At 26.3% G+C, this 24864-nt stretch overlaps 1 protein-coding gene across 2 annotated transcripts in view; it reads left to right on the forward strand.

Moving 5' to 3' along the window:
* Positions 1 to 5884: 5884 nt before the first annotated feature.
* The window catches only part of LOC129987574 (cadherin-like and PC-esterase domain-containing protein 1), a 373319-nt gene continuing 354339 nt past the window's right edge, over positions 5885 to 24864 (forward strand). For both annotated transcript variants that reach the window (XM_056095568.1, XM_056095666.1), the window contains exon 1: positions 5885 to 6756. The gene's annotated coding sequence lies outside the window, so the exon portion shown is untranslated. The remainder of the gene's footprint in view (positions 6757 to 24864) is intronic.

A 24864-nucleotide genomic window follows, 5' to 3' on the forward strand; every position in this document is an offset into this window, starting at 1 on the left:
GTAATTTTTGAAGATATAGCAAGGAGTTAAGTATTTACTGATGGTCTTGCATTTAGATGGTTATATTTGGTAAACATTAAGCTGATAAATTGCGCATTTCCTTTATAATTATTCTGACAAAAATTAAAAGGAATAAAACGTTATATTGAGATAGCATAAAGAAGATAAATTATTATTTTAAAATAAGTTATAAACAATATTTTTTGAAATTATCTTGAAATAATTATTCAATTTTATAACTGTATTTTTAAATCAGCTTTAAAATTATTTATATTTCTACGGTAATTAGAATATAGTCTATATAGATGTCCTTTATTTATAAAAAAAGGATTGCATTTTTATTTAAAAATTTTCCTTGATTATTTGTTTTACAGATTTTTACAAAAAACTTAATCCACCATTTTTCAAGATGTTTTAGTGCAAATTTCTATAACTAAATAAAACTGCTAACTACATTCTGAATTATAAATAAATACCTATCATTGGTAATGCATTATCATTGTAAAATATTCTCCGATGAAATTCTATAAACCTGAAGGGTTTTATCATTAGATAATATCTCAAGATAATCGAAAACCTATTTAAAAATTTTTAAATCTAATTTAAGACTCGAAAAGACTATTTTCAGCGCTTGATACCTCATAAAATAAAACGAAATCTGAACTATTTTCAACAGATTTTTATTATGATTTATGCTTTAAAAAAAATTGGTGATTTACATTATTACAAATCAATGCGATATTTTGAATGAAGGATTACCATCTTTAATACAATTTAATAACAAAAAAAAACTCATATAAAAATCAAAAACAAGGAACTTTTTCATGTATAACTAGGAAAGTATTTTCACATATACCTACATCCGGATAAGGTACATTTCACAAGGCTTCGCGCACATCAAGTGACTTTGTAACAACCCATTTCAAGCCCCTTAATACCTACTTCCGACGTCTGAATGAATCCTTAAGACACCAACAAAACTTTAAAAAAAAGAACTAAAGAATTCAGGCTCTGTAATTTGTTCTTCCACTCAACCGCAGTGGTGTATCTTCATTTCGGTGCTTAACGACCCTTTAATAATAAGGCTGCACTTCCCCCCTTCCTCCTAACAGCAGTTTTTATTTTATTTTATTTTTCAGCTGCCTTGCAAAGCAAACCGAACATCCACCCCTTTTGACGCCCCCTTCGAAGGGAAGAGGAAGTGTCCTTGAACCTGGGGTTCGTCAGAAGCTTTGGATTAAATATTTAGAAGGAAAGATATAGAAGACAGCGGCTTGCTAATAACAATGGAAAGCTGATGGACATGTTCCAGGATATTGGACATTGAGAGATGAAGGTCAGATTTTGATGAAACGGGGAACAGGGTACTATGAGGCGTTTACAAGATTATTTTGAGCATTAGTTGAATTATTGTTATAACATCCTGTATTGAATGAATTGTTATTATAACATCATGTATGGAAAGAATTATTTTTATTTCATCCTGTATTGCAAGCTGAATTCAGATACTAATATGGCATGATTCAGTTGGTGGATGATAAGTGAAAACGAAGACTTTTTTTTTAATCAACTTATGTCCCAAATTTAGAATGTACCGTGTATAAGATTCAAAAGAAAAATATGTACAATTATGAATTATCTTATTTTACAAGCACTATTGAATTCTAGTTCAAAATTTGAGAGAAATTTTCATATTCAAACACCACACTTTATTTTTTGAGAACTTTAATTTCTATTTGAAATATGAAATACGTTCTAAAATATTTTTCCACAAAGTTTTTAAATCATTTTATTAGATATCTATATGATAAATTTATATTTAAATGAGAATTTATTAACAATATGAAAATTATACAATTAAAATTTATAATAATAGGAAGATAATGTATAGAAAGAAATTATAATATGTGACAAGAAAATTGACAAATAAATTTGATCACTTATACTCTGGAAATAAAAGTAATACCTCATAATAGTAACATAATGATGTGACAATAAAAAATGGTGGTGAAAACTTTTATTTTATTATCATGAGATATATTCATAATTAACTTACCTCTCAGGATATAATAATTTTTCTCTTTAGAATAGATGTTATATTCAATAGCATGAGATGTTAAAGTATGTGATTTATACAGGAGGAATTTTTTGGAAAACGTTCGGTAATGGTTATATTTTTGAATATTTGTATAAAAATGATAAAAAAACATTTATGAAACCTGTTAAGTACACCATGCTTTACTGGTTAAGTAAGTTTTATTTTTTTTAATTGGAAAAAGAGACTTATTTTTGGCTAAAAATCTTCTAGATTAGTGGTTTATCAAATGATTTGCTTAAAATTTTAACCGATTGTTTAAGAAATATTATCTGTTTTCTGAATTAAAAAAAAATAAACTGCATTTCTATCCATTCTTTAATTATTAGCTTTTGACTGATGAATAACACAAAATTTTCAATTTTTTTTTCACAGTGTGAAGTTCTAAAACAACTATTAAATATTTTTGTATGAATAAATTACTTATTCTCTAATTCAGGAACTGCAGAACATATTGTGAAATTATTATACTAAATTTGAACAAAAATATACAAATTTATGAGGTTTTTTACATGAAAATTTTATCCAAGATTAGATTTTGTGAAAATATTATCTAAATATGTAAAATAGCATCAAAACATATGTTAATGCAATATATAAAAAACCGGTTAACTGCACAAAACATAGATTTTAAACAAAATTCTAACGTTTTCATAAAGAAACCTATTCAACCATTATAAATATTTAATACTAAAAATTTCATAATTTGCAAAAAAAAAAAAAAAAAAAAAAAAAAAAAAAAAAAAAAAAAAAACGACTTTTTAACATAGTTACCTAGCTTAGAAAAGATATTACAAAAATTTATAACAAAATAGGAATCGATTTATTTAGTATCACATCATTTTAACAGAGGGAGAACAACTTGCGAAAAAGGAAATTTCTACATTTTTTTAAAAATTCTGTTGTTATTGTTGTTTGTTTATTTGTTTCTCATTATAATGTTAAATAAATGTTAAAATTCGCGGATGATTTCAAAATGAACCGATGCTGTTTAGAATAATTTTGCTCTGTTTAGAGGAAAGCTACACTATCATTTTGAAATATTCAGCAAATTTAGCTTTAAAAAAATTTGGAATTCCTAAAAAACTGGTAGAAAATTAAGTATTTTGCAATTTAATTTAATATTTCAATGGAAATATATTCATTTTTTTTTGGGGGGGGGTTCTATTTATAAGATATTTATAAAATTATAACAGTTTTCTGTGAATAACTTTAATCCCAAAATTTATTGATGAAGAGAATTATATAATTCGTTCCAAACTATAAATTACTAAAATAACATTTCTTCGTTAATATTTTTGAATAAATCATTTCAAACATAACAATTGTTTATTTTTAAAGTAATCTGATATTTTAGAAATCTTTTAAATCATTTTCTTATGAAATAAAAAGGAAAGATAAATATCTATCAGGTTTGCATTTTTAAAATTATTTTTCAAGTTAATCCACGCACTATCAATTTATCAATTTTTATAAAACCGCAAAAAAAGAATTTTCGTGTAGCTCCTATATTAATTCATATAATATGCCATTTGCGCAGAAATATTGCATAAAACATAAACTTAACCTCAATAATTGTATTATAATAAATTGTTTTTGCTCCACATCCAATTTTGCAAAGTATTTTTTATTTGGAAATTTCGTTGTTAATAAATAAAATGTAAGTGTTTAGTATTATTGAATATTGTTGAGTATTGTAGAGATCTACATCAGATATATAATGAATAATTGTAGAAGAATCTTTATCTAGGTTTAAAAAAAAATAAAAATAAACTGAAAAAATGCATTTATTTTGTTAGTTTAGGAATTAAAAAATCTAGCTTTTAAAAAAACCACTCATCATTAAAAATATTTACTTAACAGCAAAATTACGAGTTCAAATGATTTTGTTATGCAGGCGGACGTTTGCTTTTAGTAACTTTTAAAACGAGATTTTATCGTTTTCATTTTTGGAATTTTGAATATAAATAGTTTTGAATTGTTTGATTTTATAAAGGAGCAAAATTGACGAAATTAATCGTAATTACGAATAATTTTTGTCACCTACTTTTTGAAAGTTTGAATGCAAAATTTATTAATGATATATATTTAAATCTGGTAGCTATTTTTTATTTTAAATTTCAAAAAAGTAACAAATTTCTTTCAATAATATAAAAATGACTAACGTTTTTATACAATACATTTAAAATTAGCTTTTTATGATACAATATTGGATATATGATTATTAAAATGATTACAACCATCCACTATTCGATTCAACACTTTCAAAAATAATTATAGAATTAAGGTATTTTTTCTCTGAAATTTACTTAGTTTATATCATTCAAAATACATAGAAGAGTAGAACTGAACAGTATGTTTATTACCAGTGGATTCTAACAAATTATTATAACAAAATTAAATAATAAAATCCTTTGAATTCTATTTTTTTTATCCAAATAATATTGTTTTAAAGCTAGCAAAACTACAGATTTGCTTTGCATAAACTATAGCTAATAGAACAGATCAATCTTTCAAGAAATACATTTCTTTCAGTTTAAGGTTTCCCCCTTCAAATAATCTTGCTATTGTAAATATACATGCTTATCTCGATAAGTCACTTGTTCCTGCTTGAACCAGTTGTAATAAATTATCCAGAATCAGTCATAATAAATCTTGCTGACTCAAGTCTTTTTCTTTATCAACATAACATGAACTTTGTTCAGAAGCTTTCTAAGCTCAAAATTCTGGTATTAAAATGTCACTGCTATCCGCTCTTATCAAAATTGAATCTATTCTTGTAATTTTGATACATTGATTTTTAAATAATTAAAAAGGAAAAAAATTTCTAATGCAATCGTACGTTATTTTTATTTATATATAAATGTTTTAGCCTTGTTTGAATAAATTATAAAACATGCATTTATCTATACGCATGATACAGAAATATATATTTCAAGTTTGTTATTTTATATTTTTAAAAATTTATCAAGTTATTTAAAGTTAAATAAGTATTTTTTTAAATTTAAATAAATATTTAGGCTTATTTTCACATTTTTTTTTAAATATCTGAGAAACAATTCCAATCAGTTGTTTCAATTATCTTTAGTTTCTGCTAAAATAATATATGTTTAAAATATAATTAAAAAATATAATCTTGTATTTAAAAAATCAGATTCCCATTCTTTAAATGAAACAGGGCACAAATCTTCATAAAACTGAATTCCATTTATGCCTATTAAAGTAATTTTATATAGTAAAATTCGATAAAATCACGAAAAATAAAATTTTAAATTATAGTCAATATAAAGCAAAAGTTGGTTAATTGTTAAAAATAGCATTTTTTCGTTAATTAGTATATAGAAATAATTATTTTTTCTCATACAATTTTTATAAGCTGAACTAATAAGTTTACTTTTAACTTAATAAGAATGACAACTTCCAAATGTCCTGCTCTTATTTGAGCAAAATGTATAGTGAATCGAAATGATTCCATCAAAACGTTATTTTTCTTCTTTCTAGATCACCGACATTCTTCCGAATAGACCATCGAATGAAAGAGCACCCCTACACCGTTCGATCAAACGGTACCTAGGAGGATGGAGAAGAGAAAACACGTTCCGATAGATCGCGCCCGATGTCGCCCCATCCCCCCACCAGGCGGCGCAGGGCGTCTGCGGAAGAAAAAGATCCAACTCCTCCCACTTCCTATCTACGAGAATCCAGCGCATGCTCAGAAGGAGTGCCAAACGATGTGGCATAAATAATCCCTTTATTCCTAGCCCTGCGGCGGTCAGGTTCTGTCATTGGTCGAATAGTCGCCGACGCAGACGATTCCCGCGACACACGTGTGGTGAGTGTCCACAAGAAAGCCCCTGACTGCATTCGAGTGTTGCATCACTGTTAAAGGACTTTAAAAAGTGATGGGCATTGAAACATCATTCTGATTTTCAGATTCTGAGCCATCAGAATGAAAATTGGCGGGAAACATAAAATTCGATTTTTTCATTCAGAATTTAGTGTTCGATTATGACAGAATAAACTATTCTTTACTGAATATAGAAGTGGAACGAACTTTGAAATAGAATACCCAAAGAATAGTTTTAGAACTTATTTGTTGTAATAAAGATAATTCCGAACACATAAACTGATATCATATATGAAATTTTTGGTTTGAGAGAAACACAATCACACGTTTCTGGAACATTTGTTTTTGAGTCCATTTCCTTATAAAACAGTACTTAAATTATAAATGTCATCCATTATAGAAAATTATTAATACCTAGATCTCCTCAATTATAAAATAAAATCAGAGTAGTGAAAACAACTCATCAGTGACGGAGACAATCGCTGAAAAAAAAAAGAAAGAAAGAAAATACTCAATTTACGAAGCTCAATTGAAACTGCACAAACCACTGTTTTGCAGTGAAACTGATTTCAACTTTTTGTTTGAAATTTGATTTAACGATTTCTAAAAGAGACGTCATCGCACGTTATCGAAGATGATGATACTGAAGAAATTAAAAGATGCCGCTGCTTGACTCCGTGTCTGACTGCCTACTTGCTTGCTTTGGGACTGATGACACAATGAGCGAAATCGCTGACACAAACACACTCCGATCAGCTTACTACAGGCCCGATTTTTTAGCCTTCATTCTCATTGGTTAGACTGTAATTTCCAGGTAAGTGTACTTCTATTTTAATAAATTTATATTTTCAGCTTTTTGTAAGAACACATACGTTGTTGCCAAACGATAATAACAAATATATTTTTTTTGTGCGAAAATATTTTTTAAAGGCAATTAAATAACATCATGATTCATTAATCAAAATATGAAACTGCTTATAATTAATTGGTAGTTTTTTTTATAATTATTCTAAATTATTCGTAACTTTTTTTTTCATTCGTGACTAAATTCTTTATCAAGTCAGAAACTGTTGTCGATTTGAAGGTATAAAATTAATCATAATAAAAAATATCATTAATTTAGAATAATTAATATAAATGGAATGTAAAAAAATAGAATGTAGAATACAGAAAAGAGCTTAAAAAATTATTTTTGTATATTCTCGTAAAAGTTACCAGGTTTTTGAGATAATATATATAAATAAAGATTAACTCCAACTAAGCCGAATGTATTTATTTTTCCGATACCAAACTGCTAAATTGATAAACAAAATATCGTGTAAGAGAAACGTTTTAATCTTATTACTTCTATTATTTTTTACACAATTTTCTTAAATGAGAAACAAATAAAATAATACATATTGACACTTTTCAAGATAGTTTTGTTCTTATAGAATTCAAACTAAAAAATTTCTCAATTATATTAACTTAAAAGGGAATTAATTACAAGATTTATTTAGATTTTTTTATTATTTATCAGAAATTGAAATCAATAAATATATTGCCAAAAGGAAGAATGATTATAAAATATATGAGTGAAAATAAATAATGTAATTAAAATATTGTAATTGCCTTTTCATATCACTATTTTTATAAAGATTCTGCTTTGTATAATAATTTAAAAATCGAATTAAAGTAATTTATCAATAATATTATCAATTAAGTAATATTTAGTAATTGCTTCTTTTCATCGTAAAATAATCACACAAAAGCTGTAACAAATTTTAAAAAAATCATTCCTGTGTTAACATGCTATTGATAACCCAATCAAATGGAAGAGGAAAAGTTCGGATTTCGTTGTACACAATCTTTGAATTTTATTTTATGACAATGTGCTTTTTTGTTGACTTCTTAATGTCAAAATCTTATATATTTTAATTGAGTTAAAAGCTCAGCCGAGTAAAATTATACTAAAATATTTTTAGTTAGAACTTAATTGTTATGGTGTGTTTTGCTTTCCAAATAAAATTGCAGAATTTTAATATTTTAAAATCTAATAAAATTCCCTTTTTTTTGTATAAAATAATATATAAATTTCAAATCTAAAGAACAACAATGCAGCATTTTATTTTGCCTTTATACGTGTCTGACTTCATAGAATTTCAGAAATAAATTTCAATTGTTTAGAATAGAATTCGAAACTCGCGGTCGGTCACAGTGAATAACTCGTCCAGTATTTTGGTTCCGACAAGCAGATGTTTTACGCTAGAAATTCACTGAAATAATGTTTGAAAAGAATTGTGGAGAAGAGAGAAATTTTACTTTAAAGTACATATATAAATTATGCATACTGTGAAATTCAATAAAAGATCATTAGTAACTTATAAAGAAATTGAATTAATGTGTGTTTTTTAAATCATAATTGAATTTTATCTTGTATTTTTTATCGATTGATTAACTGATTTAAAATGTTAAGCAAAACTCTTAAATCTGAATGAAAGATCCCCTGCTTATTAGCCTTTTGATTCCTGATTTAACACTATGTGTGTTCCTTTCTTTCTTTCTTTCTTTTCAACAGAAGTTTTATAAATATGAGTGAATGAGTATGTAGGAAGCAGAAAAATTAATTTTAAGTTCATTTTCTATTTAATTTATATTTAAAGTTATTTATTTAAAATATAAAGAGTTTAATTATTATAGTTTTTATTAAAATTCATTTTTTATATTAAAAACACATCTATTGACTAAAAAAATTAATTTACGTCTAAATAGAAATAAGTATCAGTTGGTTCCAAACATGTACTTTGTAATATGTAATAAACATGTAACAAAAAATTGTAATTTTTTAATTTTGATGACTGCATTTTTAATTTTGATGAATAATTCATCAATAAACTACAAGTCATTCGTAGTAAATTATCATCCTAAACCTACAATAAAACATACCGATGACAACAAACTTAAATAAACAATAAAAATATTAATGTTCTAAATTATTATATGCGTTGAAATATCTTTAAACATCGATCAGTTTTGACTCCATTTCATTCATATGTATTCAATGTTAAGAAAATACTTCAGAACTTCACAGGTATTCGATAACGCATCACCTGCTCAAAGCTTCACGAACATCGATCGTTCCTTTTTGAGTTCGAATAAAAACAGCTGTATTCTTTTTTCCGTACAATAGAGCTTGTCAAAGAGTAGGATTTTATTTGTTAAACAAAGTGGGAATGATTGAGCGAATTTGGGAACAACCATGCTTTTGGATGATTTCTGAATAGGGAAATGGATTTAATTACTTCTTAACTGTGCACAATGGAAAATTTGATTGCAGATATTTCGCCAAACAAAGATAAAAATTATTGAACATTGTGATGGAACCATTTCATCACATTATAAAGATGTTTTAAAAATTATCGAAATGAATAAGGTGAAGTTTTCCATATGGTATCATGATATTACAGAGATCTTTAACAACTAATTCTTGCGACTTATTTTATTTGTTTATTTGTCGCATTTGGCAATTCGTAAAATTTTATATAAATCTTTTATTTTTCATTTATCATTATCAGGCTTAATAATTTGGTCAGAAAAGTATTTTTAAACTCCCAAATTACTTAGAATTTGAAGCTTTACTCAGTTATGTAAATTACTCATTAGTTCCGTTTTACCTGTAATTGAACTAATGATCCAATAATTCGACAAACATTACAGCATGCTTGCTGAATCGAAGCATGTCATGAAAAATTAAAGATAGAAAATAGAAACATTTAGCATTAAAGCTTTATGTGTAAAGGAGACCGGAAGAGAATCATGCCAGTTTAAGGAAAAATTAAATTTTTCAATATTTTATAAAACATAAAAGTTTAAATAAAGAGAATATTTATTTTATAATTTCTTACAAGTTTGGGAAAATACATTAACAAAAGTTATAAACCCTTTTGGACGCCATTTATAAAAACAAAATAACTATTAAAAATCTGATAGAGGTTGAGTGCCTCGGTAATGGGGTGATTCAGATGTCATCTTCTTGCAAATGATGTATTTCAGATAAAATTGTGAGTAATAAATATCAATTAAACTGGTACTATTTTATTGTTCAATTTAAATATATATATATATATATATATATATATATAACGACAAACTAAATGTTTTTAAGTTTTTTGAATATGTTAGATTTATTTCAGGGACAGGATACACTTTTTATAGCCATCAGTAAAACTACTTTGCTTGACAGAGTTTGCATTTATAACTCTCTACAGAGTCAAATACATTGTAATCTGAATGGGCTCTTATTCAACAAAAAGTGCAACGATACCATATTACATCTGTGCCATGTTATTTACAAATCAAGCAAAACTCCATACTTTTATTAAAAAAATATCAAACGCATCATATACTTTTATATCTAAAAATTTTTTTTATATAAATTATCATCATCTATAAAAGATATATAAGTGTTAATCGAAGACGGTAGATCCTTTTTCTTAAATCTGTCTCTGAAAGTAATCCTTGGAATATTAAATCATAAGGCCATACTTTTTATGGATTACTTATCCAATATTTGCTTTATAACGGTCTTAAATTCGTTATTTATCTATTTTACCTTTTCAGTAGATCTTTTTTCTTATTCGAAGCATCAATAAAGGTAATTAAAAGCGAATATATTCATTGGTTTGTGCTTCTAATATGACAGCGTAGTCCAAATTTTAATGGTTCCAATAATATATTCATAAAATTTTATGAATGAACTTCATTTTGGGCAAGTAAAGAAAAAAAAAACCAAATTTCTTTAATATTATGATATAGAAATATATATCAATAATAACAGAATGTGTGCATATATTAATTACGGCTGTAAAGTGACATATAAAAACAATAATCTCTATGTATGCATGAGCCAAAAATAATTAGGAAACAATTAACAACAATATTTTCCTAAGTGACAAATGCTTTTATCTAATCAGAGCTTTGATTAATATTGAGGCAATTTCTCCAGTTGCTCTCAAGCGACATATATCATGACAACCCTACTGGCTATAGTTTGCTGTGCACATAACGCGCCGCCATTTTCCTGGTCACCCCTACTAGAAAACCTATTTCATGTTTCACGTAATACTATAGAAAATAGTTCATTAAATAGTACTTTGATTAAAGTTCTGTTGCTGTAGTTGCTGTCTCTTTAGCATTTAAAATGTTAGAAATTGAAGATTTTAAAAATAATTAAACAATGATAACATGTACGATAATTACTACCATTTATTTATTTATATTAACAATAGCAAATTTATCAAATACATTTTAAAAAAAACATCAACCTAAAAATACTTCCATGAATTATAATTATTTTACAACTTATTCATGTTAGTTTATATTTTCTATTTTTAAAAGAACAGGATGGAGATTTCAAGGTCAGATTTCCAGTAGACACATCAGTTGCTCTCCATTTTCCAAACTTTTACGCCACATCAACATGGAGATATTGAATTATCGTATACCTCCTGGTGAACGAAAATTCAAATATCTTCATGTCACCGTTCCAAATTCTGAGTGAAATTGTGATTGCTACTTGTAGTTTTTTAATATTGAAGATGAGACAAACTGAGGACTAAGCATTCATAAGTTCTGAAGACGTTTCCTTTATAAATTTACAAAATTTATGAAATATCTTCGAACAAATAAGAAAGAAGCAATCGATAACACTTGTGATCTTTTATTCTGATAATCAAGTTACCCATTTCCAAATAAATAAATCTTTAAAAAAATGACTAAATATATTCACTATATTTAATAAAAGAGTCTCTCGTATTTATTAAATTTTGAGTAAATAACAAAAATAAAGAAGAGAAATGCGCTAATTTTCCTCTGTTGCCAGCTAGAAATATATATATTTTTTTCGACAAGAAACGTTTTGTCGAGACTTGAGACAACTCAAAGGGACGAATAATTAAATGGAATTAAATAACTACATCTGAACAATTTTATTTTCATCTTCTGATTCAATCACAGTTCACTGAAATTTTATATATAAGCTGAAATTGAAATTCTTCATTTTTCCAATCATTTCATTTTTTAACCGTCTGATAATATATTTTATTTTATTTTTTCAGTTAATGCAACAAAATTCTGTTTCCATTTCAAATAGCAGACGATGAAAATTTTTATTTATAAATTATTAAATTTCGTTTTGCATTTTATTATCTATTCTATGTTATGTCGAAACAGAATGTAAAAATGTAAATTTTTTTTCTTTACTACCAATGGTAAAGAAAAGTTTAAAAAAACTTAACATGTTAGTTTTGTTGCTGAACCAAAATTGAATCAAAATAAAAATGTTATCAAAGGATTCGTGAACAGTGTAGAAGTAGATTGGAATCTATCCAACTCTTTAAGCAAGTTTTTTTTTTATGATCTTAAAACCTGCTGCACGTCAACATGCAATAGCATAGAAATTGCCGAGAAATCTCAATTATTTTGTCATTACTTCGGCTTACACGTGGAAGTGAAGGTTTGATAGCGCATACTTTAATAGAAGAAGTACAAGATAATAAAGGAATATAATCATCCAGTTCTTGTGTCAATCGATTTATTTGAGAAGAACGTTTTTCTTTTCTTAAAATTGGCATCGCAGTCTTAAAGTGAGATATCTGAAATAAGTTTCTTGATAGTATTTGTAAGGAAGTACATGTACAGTAGATATATAAAGTTATTTTACCCATTCGGAAAATTTATCCTTCAGTTTAATAAAAATATTAGGAAATTACAAAATTTAATTTAGTCCTACTTCATAATAGCAATCTCAAGTATCATTATAAACATTTCACATTTAATTACTTATATTTCACAGCTTTAGGAAATGTTCTATAAAATATTAGAGTATTAATTCTATCAATTATTAATAGTAATAAGAAATATGAAAAAGGTTTTCAAAGTACGATTTTATTAGTGCTCTAACAATTAGAAAATAATTTTTTATCCGAAAAAGCATGGCAGTCAAAAAAGAAATATCAAAGATAGATTTTTATTGAACTGTAGAATACTTTAAAAAAATTGGATTTTGATCATATTTACGATATATATTGTTTATTATTATTGAATATTTGGGAGTTTTCTTTTCTATGGTATGCTCTTAGTGGCTTAATTTCCATATTGTAGGGATTTTTCCTTTCCACAAGGCTATAAATTTTTAGTTTGATCACCAAATTTTTGATAAAGTAATTATTTTCTTTATAAAAGATAAAGAAAGCTAATGATATTTTTGATACATATTTATCTTTATGAAAGATAAAGATATTTTTGATGATGTAATTATTCTTGAATGAAAGCTTGGTTTAAAAGCTTTATAAATTCAATTATTTTCTAAATTTTAACCTTTCATTTATACCATTACATCCATAAGAGTTTTCTTTAAAAGTTCCGCAATTTCTATTATTTTTTTCTCTTTTAGTCTTTATAATTCAACATTTTAGTATTGCAGAATTCTGCAATTCATTTTTTTCTCATATTCATTCCCATATTGCATCTTTTTTATTAAATCAAAATTTTATTAAAATAATTAGCTAATATTTAAATTCTAAAAATATTAAAATGCTAGAGTAGAGTGTAAAGGAGAAACACAGTGAAAGGAAAAAATTTCAAAACTCTTGAAATGTCAAACAATTAGAGGAAAATCAATTGCTAAATTATATCTTTTCAGTCCTGATGCAAATTTAATAAAAGTATATAATACCCATATCCATTATAAATATCTTTTCTTTTAAATGAAAAGATAGGAAAAGTTCAAAAAAAGCAATTCAAGCTTAATTTAAAATGCGTTTTAATAAAGTACTAAAATTGTGAAAAATGGATAAATGTTATCACTAACGACAAAACATACTACACCAGAATTAAACGTTTTTATGTTACTTTAAATATTTGATCGTATAATTTGTTGATGGAATATTTTTTTCAGAAAGAGTACTGTACTTAAGGATCAAACATATGAAAAAGGAAAAATATTTTTAAAAATTGAGTGCAAATATTGAGATGATTTGCTATTATTAGAGTTACACCGCCGTTGGAAAAATTATCGTCTGCTTGATGAAATTAAGGTTCTTTAGTTTCTTTTAAAATTCACTTGCTTAAATTTAATATGCCATGGAAAAAACTGATAAAATCTATCGTAAACTAGAGATAAATATGATTTTTTCTGTTGGAAAGTAAAAAGAATTGACAAATATATAACTTGAAACGCAGGAAATGTAATAAAAAGAATTCCTCTTTGATAACATTTATAATGATTAGCGATATGATGCTGCAGAAGTAGAATGAAAAGTTTTCAAAAATTAGAATTCTCTAAATATATAAAAATTAATTTTTCTGTTTCATTTTTAATATGTGCACGTGTGTTGATTACTATCGCTCTGATAATTTTAATTATTCCTACTACGATCTGAAACTTTTATATGTAAAAATATATTCATTCGTTATATCTATTAAATTAAGCTTTTTATAATATAAAGCTAATTTTTAAATCTAATTTTCGCATTTTTAAGAGCATATGATAATGTAAACTATTCCAAAATCGCAATTTAACTTAAGTTGTGAATCACTTTTGACATCTATTATAAAATATTAGCATTTTTTAACAATAAATTCCGAAACTATTACCTGAAAAACTATTTTTTAATTTATTTTAAAATTAAGAATCTTATCTATTTATTGATGCTAATTTTATTGCAATGGGGATTTCTTTAACTGAATTTTCGTATTTTTTATAAGAATGATTATATAAGACAAGATGAAACTTCCCGAATTCAGTATTTTTATTGATGTTGTTTGTTTTGACACTTTTTTTATAATTTTGATGTTAAACAACAATTTCCAAAATTATTATAAGATAAAAAATTATTTTAATTTAATCTTAAAATATAGAAAATCATCATTTCAAAGATGTCAGTTGGATTACAGTATTAATTTTTTTGCCCGCTTTTCAACTTTTTTTTAAATATTTATTATCATGATAGGTTACTCTCAATTCAATTCAAATTAATTGTTTTTATTTAATTCCAACTCAAATGTTAAAAATATTAAATTAAAAATTCATATAATATTTTCTTTAATTACAAACTTAAGTAAATTACAAACCCCAAATAAATTATTGAAACTGTATGAGGCATTCATTTCAATATGAATAGAAACTCTCGTGTTAAAGATATCTTTGTATATATTACTCTTTTTTTTGTGTGTTATTTTATATTACAGTGATGAAAATAGAGTTTATTTAGAATAAATACCTCATTCTATTTTAACCGATAAAAGATTTCATCTCGGCGATATAAAAGAGGAATATTTAGGTTAAATAACAACCGGAATTGAAGACGCCATTAAAATGATTTCCCATCAATCAATTATCCAGTTGATGAAATCTTTTAAGTCCATTTTGAGGCGAATTTAAATATTTAGATTGGCATCATTGATGGCACGAAAGATTACTAAGAATTATATGATTATTATTTAAAACAAGAATTCAAAATATGATTGGTTACCGATAAGCTTTATTGAACGCAAACGACATTCGCGGACAAGATTAAATTTTCAAATTGTTTACCATAATCAATGAACTGTGACGTCACGAAGCATGTTTGTAATAGAAATCAAGAACTTAAATTGCGCTTCGCTGGGTTTAGGTATTGTTGGACAAGGCTGGCATTTGAAAACTGAATTAAATTTTCAAACTGGTATCGATTATTGGTGATAATAACTCTGGCAAAATATTTCAATATCCAAATTCAATACTTGTTCCACGAATTGTTGAAATCAGTTTTATTGGTTATCAACGCTTACAGAATTTAATACAACTATAGATTGTACAGTGTTTAATTTGCTATGTTCTTGTATTGCATATTTTCAAATAAATTTTTCCAGATGAGTTCTTAAAAATAATTTGTTTATTATTTATTTGATTATTATCAAATGATCTTGTTTATTATTTATTTGATTATTATCAAATGATCTTGTTTATTATTTATTTGATTATTATCAAATGATCTTGTTTATTATTTATTTGATTATTATCAAATGATCTTGTTTATTATTTATTTGATTATTATCAAATGATCTTGTTTATTATTTATTTGATTATTATCAAATGATCTTGTTTATTATTCATTTGATTATTATCAAATGATCTTGTTTATTATTCATTTGATTATTATCAAATGATCTTGTTTATTATTTATTTGATTATTATCAAATGATCTTGTTTATTATTTATTTGATTATTATCAAATGATCTTGCATATAAGTGCACCTTGTTTAAACATTATTTCATATATCCTGCATCAATTAAATATAATTTAAATAGTCGATTAAACGAACCTAATCCGAATTGAATTTTTAAACAAGTTGTACTAAAAGAATATTAATGGCATGACATAAAATAACATTTTAAATGCATAATAATATTGTATATTTAACAATTAATTAACGTACTTTTTTTAAATATATGAATTCATCTCGTTTTGTTGTAATTAGTTTAATCTGAAAATTCACTACTTTCACTTTTACTGAAAACAAACAATCGTTCAAAAAAGCTGAAGAAGAAGCTAAAGTATATACGGATTATAATTAATTATAATTTTGCAACTAGAAGAGGATTTTAACTGAAAATAATTTGAAGCTGTATTATTAAAATCGAAATACGTGCAACATGACTTGTTTATCTCAGCATTAAATCAGTTTCTTCATTTATAAAATAAGCACTATATTAGCCCTACAATGCATGACTTTTTTAAAAAATTTTTTACAAAAAAAAATAGGCATTTTGAATAATTGCATATAATTCTAAAAAATTATTTAAAAAATTTAAAATATCTTTTTTTTTGTGAAACTTAAAATGTCCGAAATGATTAAAATAATGTGTCCAATTAAAATAATGCGACACAAATCACATTATAACAATTGAACAATAAAAGTAAGAGTCTCTTTTTACCAATATATTTTTTACTAAGCAAAGAAAGGTATTTTAATTGTATTTTTAATGATAGAGCTATTCATATAACAGCCGTCCTGGTATTTCCAATTTTCGAATTTAAATCAAATTCTAGTACCGCTACTATAATCTATCGATCTTTTCAACAAATTCTTATCAAAAAGCATTTAAAAAGGGATTTCCTAACATCTATTGTTGACTTTTGGAATAGTCATGTGAAATTTATAAATAGAAATAAAACATGAAGCCAAATAGCTACATGGTGCACTGAGAATTAAAATTATAGTTTCAAGATCAAAACTTATTGCCGTTTTTGACAAATTATTAACCAAATCTTTAATTTCTTCATAAAAATTCCATTCTTTTGGAAGTCAGCCGCTTGCAAATTTGATGGCATATCTTTTGTAAGGAAAATAATAATTGTATCATTTGTTTCGACATTTTTTAGAGGCCGCGGTGGCCTAGTGTTAAGGTCTCAGCTTCGTAACCGGAGGGTTAAAGGTTCGTAACCCGATTCCACTGAAGAACCGCAGTGTAAGCAAGTCAAGTGCACACCAATTCCACCTGGGCCAAATGCCCTGCTGCTGGTGTGGAGAGAGGGGTGCCGGCTCAAGTGTCGTTTTCATCATCTTACCGCGGTTCAAAATTATGAGATCTGTCCCAAAATGGCCCTAGAGTTGTTTTAAAATGGGACGTTAATATTGTTACGTAGATACTATGGTACAGAACTCAATGACACACACAAGAGGTAGAGCTAAACCAATTTATTAAGTGAACTCAGAAACTGACAAATCTTCTGCTTTTATACAAGCAAAGAAAGTTCCAGAATACTGTTCTGGAGACAGCAAGAAAAGTCCAGAATACTTGTCTGGTAAACTAAAGAAATGTCCAGTATCTTCTGGAACATGAAATAAAGGGATTAAGTTTTTACATATACTATTAATCGCATTGTCTCTAGCGGGATTCGAACCCAGGTCTCTTAATCATGAGACTAGTGCCATGACCATTCGGCCATGGAGATTCGACTGTCTTTCTTCAATGTGGCAATATAACTAAACTATATCAAACTCGATATTTTCTTAAAATTGTATCTTCTTAAGATTTGAACTTTTAAATAATTGGCATTCACGATTTCGCATACCAACTGTGACTCAAAATATGATATTCCTTATTTGAAGCATGGGTTATTGTTTGCTTTACTAAAGCTGGTCTTAAATATGATCTTCAAGATATTTAGAAACTTATAATAACATTTCATTTTTCCTGGTTGTATACCTTTGACATTTTCACTCTTATCAAATAACTATATAAAAAACAAAGAATACATTTAATCTTATTGTAATAGGATTAATTACTTCCAAATCATACCGAAAATGTTTTCTTAGAGGATTGTCGCTATATTTGCAACCGTATAATACGGAAAATGATTATTACTGCATTATGCTATAACAAAATCACTATTTCAGCAAATTCCCATATGGGTACAATGGAAATAACTTTTTACAGTGTCTGTTATATGAAAAATTCACTATTTATGCATCTTGTTATATGGAAATCACTATCTCGCTAAAATATTTGAAATCATTACTTTTGCATAGTCTTACTTAAAAACCGAGTATATCAAAATGACTGCACTATCTTATTTCTGCACAATCTTATTTATCTTAATTTCTGCACTATCTTATTTATCTTATTATCTTAATTTCTGCACAATCTTATTTATCTTATTATCTTAATTTCTGCACAATCTTATTTATCTTATTATCTTAATTTCTGCACAATCTTATTTATCTTATTATCTTAATTTCTGCACTATCTGATTTATCTTATTATCTTAATTTCTGCACTATCTTATTATCTTAATTTCTGCACTATCTTATTTATCTTATTATCTTAATTTCTGCACTATCTTATTTACCTTATTATCTTAATTTCTGGATAATCTTATTTATCTTATTATCTTAATTTCTGCACAATCTTATTTATCTTATTATCTTAATTTCTGCACAATCTTATTTATCTTATTATCTTAATTTCTGCACTATCTTATTTATCTTATTATCATAATTTCTGCACAATCTTATTAGAACATTATTGCGGATTTCACTTGCTTTGGATGACGCTGTGAATTGAGAATTCTCTATGTGCATTGCGAATTTTTTTAAATAAATACAAGCGGTAGCAGGTCACGGTAATGTATGTATAGATGATACCAGGTCAGCTTCATATTTTACATTCATAGTACTCCTTTAATTGTAAAAAATATTTATAGTTTTATGTAACTTCAATTATTAAAAACAAATAATTGAAACACCAATCTGAAATATATCCAATTTAAAACTTATGCCGAACCATTTTGCAACATATTATATAGGTTTTTTTTTCCTCTGGCTGCGCTCTAAGCTACAAATAATAAAAAAATATTGGACTAATTTGTATTTTACCAATAAATGTCTCACAATGATTGAGTTGACTGTTAGAGCTTTCTTTATCTTCTGCTGAGAGGAACACGAATACAGCTCAGTTTTCCTAGAAATGTCTGCAGAGAGGAATCTAGCATAGTTCCAATTTATTACTTCCCATATATTGTAGCTATGTCAGATCTCAGATGCAATCTGGACTCATTTTCATTAAGACCAACAAAAGATAAAGTATTTCCTCACTTTGATATCCAACTTAACCCATGAATCCATGCTTTAAGGGCTAAGTAAGGTATCCAAGATAGAAAAATCCAGCCAATATATTGCGGCTATGCAAGTACGATATAGATCAAATGGAATTATTCCAGTGCATAAGTAGTTGAAGTTATTTTACAATAGCATTTCAATCCGGGTAATAATTGTCCTTTTTTAATATCGAATCTATCGTTATCGAATATTTCTCAAAATATACAATTTGAATGCCTATTTTATATCTGTGTGTTAGATAGAAGTTTGAGAATTTCAATGCATTTTTAGTAATCGGAAATGATTCTTTTGAGATCTGAAAATGTTTCAACGCCAATAATTAAAAATATTTACATTTCCACAAAATGGAATAAAGATAGGGGTCCGACTACGTTAAAAACACTGGTTTTCGACCACATTGGCGAATTATTCTTTTATTATTATTTCTTGTAGTTCAGGCTTTCCTCTTTCCAAAATAGTATTTTCTAGGAAAAGGAAGGTCTGATCTATCATCCAGGATAATTTTAAACAATTTTTTAGCTAAAATATTTCTTTAACTTCAATTTTCTTAAACTTTAATTTTTATAAAAATTTTCCACCGTTAACATGATATCTCAACAACTAATAGAGGTATTTACATAAAAATTTCAGCGTGTGTTTTAAATACTGTGGGCAATGAAATGAACCAAAAGTTTTATTGTTGGTGAAATACTTTTTTATTTATAGGTGTTTCTAGAAAAATTAAGTTGTAAATTTATGGAAAAAAATATATATATACGTACGTTTTTACCCATAATTTCTTTGCATCTCAAAATGTTTCTTAGATTTTGGTTCATTTCATTCATCATTATATTCTATAACTTGTGTATAAAGAAAAATAGGATAGTTGCATTACAATTTTGTGTAGAGTGTTAACCGTTTAGGTTAAATTTCATTAAAATTTACTACACATTTTCCTATTTCTCAAAATATATTATATTTCCAAATAATTTTTTTGTATATATAGTGTTTATAATTGACAATACATCTAAAAACCATAAATAGTTTTTAAAAAATCCAATTTTTCAAAAATATTGCTTCGAACGTAGTCGGCTACCTTAACCACTGAAAGTCTTTTCGGCCGTAGAAAGAGTTGAGTTTTGAAATTACTCATCGAATTTTCTCATTACTCAACGATAATTATTTGATTTAAAAATGAATCTGATTTTCTACCGAAATTACCAAGTCTAAAGAACCCATATTGACCCTTAATGAAATATTCATTGATGTTGCTGAAAAGCAATTTAGCAGTGTTCATTTTGCATGTATCCTGTTCATCAGGTAGTCAGTCTTTTTGTTGCCAAATTTTGTTTTCATTGTGGCATATTAAATGGTAAGATTTGTTTAACAATCCGGCAATGACTTATCCATCTATGAGTTGACCAGATCTACGATTTCAATACTTGCCAATCAGTCATTCATTTGTCCATGAAGCATGCAGTAATTACATTATTAATGATCTCGTTAAATTCACTTCTTGATTCGATCTTGATTTTATACCTCAGTGTTCGAGAAGTTCTTTGATACTTTTTCAAATAATTTGGTAATATCACTATCGAAAAAGAAAATTCTCTTAAAAACAGACGAAATACTTCAAGAAAAAAGACGAAACCCTTTGGGTTGTAAAAAAGGTAAAGAATTACTAGCTACTGTCTTTTTAAATCAAAGAATGCAACTACTTCGCAAAAAAGTTTGTTGGAAAATGGTTAACGACGAAACTGTTTTATATTTCTAGCAAAAATTCTAGTTTACATCATAAATCATATATATTATTGTTTAAGTCACGATTATTATGCAATCTCTAATATGATTAAATGCGTGTAGTACATTAATTTCCATAATTACATAAATTATATCCGTACGTGATAAATAAGCACTTTCATTATAATGTTATTAATAAAAGGTACTTAGAACAACGAATATATAAATTTTATGATTTTCCGTGTCGTTAACGAAATTTTTAGGTTAAATAATATTCAATCAGTGTATGAAGGATAACATATATAAGATATGATAGATTACTTTATATTTTTAATCTGTATAATTTTCACGTAATCTTCATTTTATTTTTCTGATAATGCTACATCAAATCGTCAACTTATCGCAATATGTATGAATTATAAACTAGTAGTTTGAAATAGTAAATTTTAATTCAGCTTATTTTCCAAAGTAATTTTTTATGCCTCATCGTGTTTAATGGAATCAACCTAATAGTTGAATAAAAAATTCAACTGAATATATGATCTTCCATATAATTGAGCGTTGTCTTCAAAATTAAAAAGGCGCCGCATAATTGGATATGTTTGGTATAAGCATAAATTGGCGCTATTATCTTCGGGCACTATATAAGTTTCTTTAATATTTTCGGCATAATTAATGATTTGAATATCACCTAAAATCCTTCCTTTCATTCAAAAATAGTATCTAATGCCTCAGGTGTCGTCCTCGTCGTCTGATTGTGGTTCAAAATTACGAGAACCGTCCCAAAATAGCCCTAGTGTTGCTTTAAAATTGATATAACTAAAATAATCTAAACAAGTATCTGATGAATCTTTAAATGATTTTGATATCATTCACTTCAATGACACTTCATTTAAAAATGATTTAGATATCATCATGCAATTAGTAAAAATGAATCTTTTCAATTTTTTTCACAGAAAAAAATTAATTTGTATCAATGAAAGGTGTACACTATACTTAAAAAAATTATGTACTATTAAATTATATTTTAATGCTGCTATCAAATTTAAAATTAACTTTGGTACTATTTAGTCCAAATTATATAAATTAAAAATTACTCGGGAGAAATGACAGTTTCAAAAATGCAAACGATATTTTTGTTTAGACTAATTTCAAGAAATAATATGATACTTTTTGTCAATTTTGTTTCAACAACTTAATTTTGAAAATGTAAATTCAGGATTTTAAAGATGTAAATTCTCAAATAATTTTCCTTTCTGTAAGAAATCGAATGTGTCTTTTTCACAAATTACCTGATGACTTCCAAATCATTTTCCAGCGAGGTGTAACTGATACGAATAATATTAAAACCATCAAAAACTGGCTTTGAAAGAAAGGAAATATTTTATAATCCTTTTTAACAAAACCTAAAAATTATCATAAATAGATAAATATCTGAACATTTGACTCATTATCTGTCGTTATTTCACGGTAGCATTTCAATAATGATTTTATCATCGAGTCATTTGGTGAATAGTTTCATATAAGAGATTTCATTCTGCAACGCAAGGATGTTGTCATAAAAAATCGCCATGAAACTTTTCATGTTTCACCACGGAATTTTTAGCCTTTCATTCATAAGATAAATTAAATAAAAGTTTCTTCATCTTTAAAATTTTTGATTTCGAGATTTTGATAAATCCTCACGCTTTATATCACATGGAAAACTAGAAAAAAAATCGGAATAATATATGTTTGTATTTCGATCGGCCGTGTATTTGTCTAGGAAAATTATAATTTAGAAAATGGAACGAATTATTGGAAAGAAATTGGATTGGTAATTGTTTTTTTAAAATGAAATTAAATATTTTGAAGTTAGAATGCTTTTGTTTGTCGTTTGTTTTATGTAATCAAAAGATAAAATTTTTAATCAGATTTCTGTTTATTACGATTTTTCAAATTTCCTTCCGAAGGTATTCTTAAAATTTTTAATTTATATTGATTTTTTTCAAATTTTCTTCAAAAGGCATCTTTGAAATTTTCATTTTGGGCCATTTGTGTAGAAAAAATGAGGCTCAAATATTTTTCAATGCCTAGGGATTATTTTTCATTACTCTGGATTATTTTTTGCAGTTTACGAATTTTTTTTTTAATCCACCTGTTTTAACCCTTTCTAGGGCCGTGGGAAGTATGCTTCCCACCAAATTTATCAATCTTTGTATGAAATGATGTAGGTTGGCCTAAGTTCTGACAAATTTTTTTAGTAAGTTAGAAACTTAGATGCTTCAGTTCTTTATCTCAGACAAAATGATGTGTCTTGATTTGATACTTAATTATTAATTAACCAGATTAATTAATTAATAAAATAAATGGATCTCATAAGCTAAATGAATCCCTTTTCTTATTCTAATTTCAAGCCTAAGAATATTTTAACATAATATTACTAGAAAAAAATGGTCCTTTAAAGGGTTAAGTAGAGAAGAAATTAATTATAAGCTACATCATATCTTTTGTATAACTAATTTGCACAGTTTTTCTATTATGAGTTTCTTTTAGGGCTTCAAATTATTACTTTTTTTATATATTTTTCTCCGAATTTCTCCAGATAAATTAATTCTATAAATGCCACTATTTATTAATTTTTATTTATAAAATATTTGCAGCATATTTCTTAAATTTAAATTACAAAATCTATTAGAAGAAAAACTATCAGAAGAATCTTAGAAACCAGTATGATTACTTCACGCTGAAAATATCTCATATTCTTGGGATTATAATTATCTACCATAATTCAAAGAATAGGAGATCTGAAAATGAATATTCATCAAAATCTCGAATTCGAATTTTTTGACAATTGCAATAATTCCTATAAGAGAAAGTAAAAAACTATGAAAATTGAATTGAAATGCAAGCAGTTCCTGGCAAAGAATGGCTGCTGGCACGATTCTGATTGATTAAGAACTGGTTCATAACATCCGAATACCGTTGCTACCAGTTGAAATTTTTTTATTTTGTGTTTACAGATATTTTAATAGTTCATTTAAGAGAGCACTTAATGAAGTGAAAGAATTTAAAACAGGATTGTTATTCTGATAAACAAATGTATTCTGAAGAAAATGAGAAAAAAATCCTCTTAAAAGGAAAACGCCAAATAATTACAGGCAAAGACTGACACGATGCCGTTATAGATTCTGATTTATTAAGAACTCATTCATAAAATGAGACATTTCTGCTTTTTTGACATTCTAGTGGGTTCTTAAAGAGTGCATATATATATATGCTGAACATTATTTAGAATAGGTTTATGTTTTGATTAAAATAACCGAGAGAAAAAAGATATTAAAAAAAGCTGAAAATAGAAATACAAAATAATTACATGCAAAAAAAAAAAGAATTGTGCACGATAAACTTTTGAAACCCAGGATTAGATTCTAATTAATTAAGTTATGATCGGTATCTTTGCTTTTGTAATAAATCGTTCCATGTAGTTACTGCAAAAAAAGACCCACAAAGGTCTTTTTTTACGAATATTTTTATTCCTTCAACAATTTCTCTGAATGCTAATGTTCTGGAATGAAGA

The sequence above is a fragment of the Argiope bruennichi genome, chromosome 1, assembly GCF_947563725.1.
Source record: "Argiope bruennichi chromosome 1, qqArgBrue1.1, whole genome shotgun sequence".
NCBI lineage: Eukaryota > Metazoa > Arthropoda > Arachnida > Araneae > Araneidae > Argiope > Argiope bruennichi.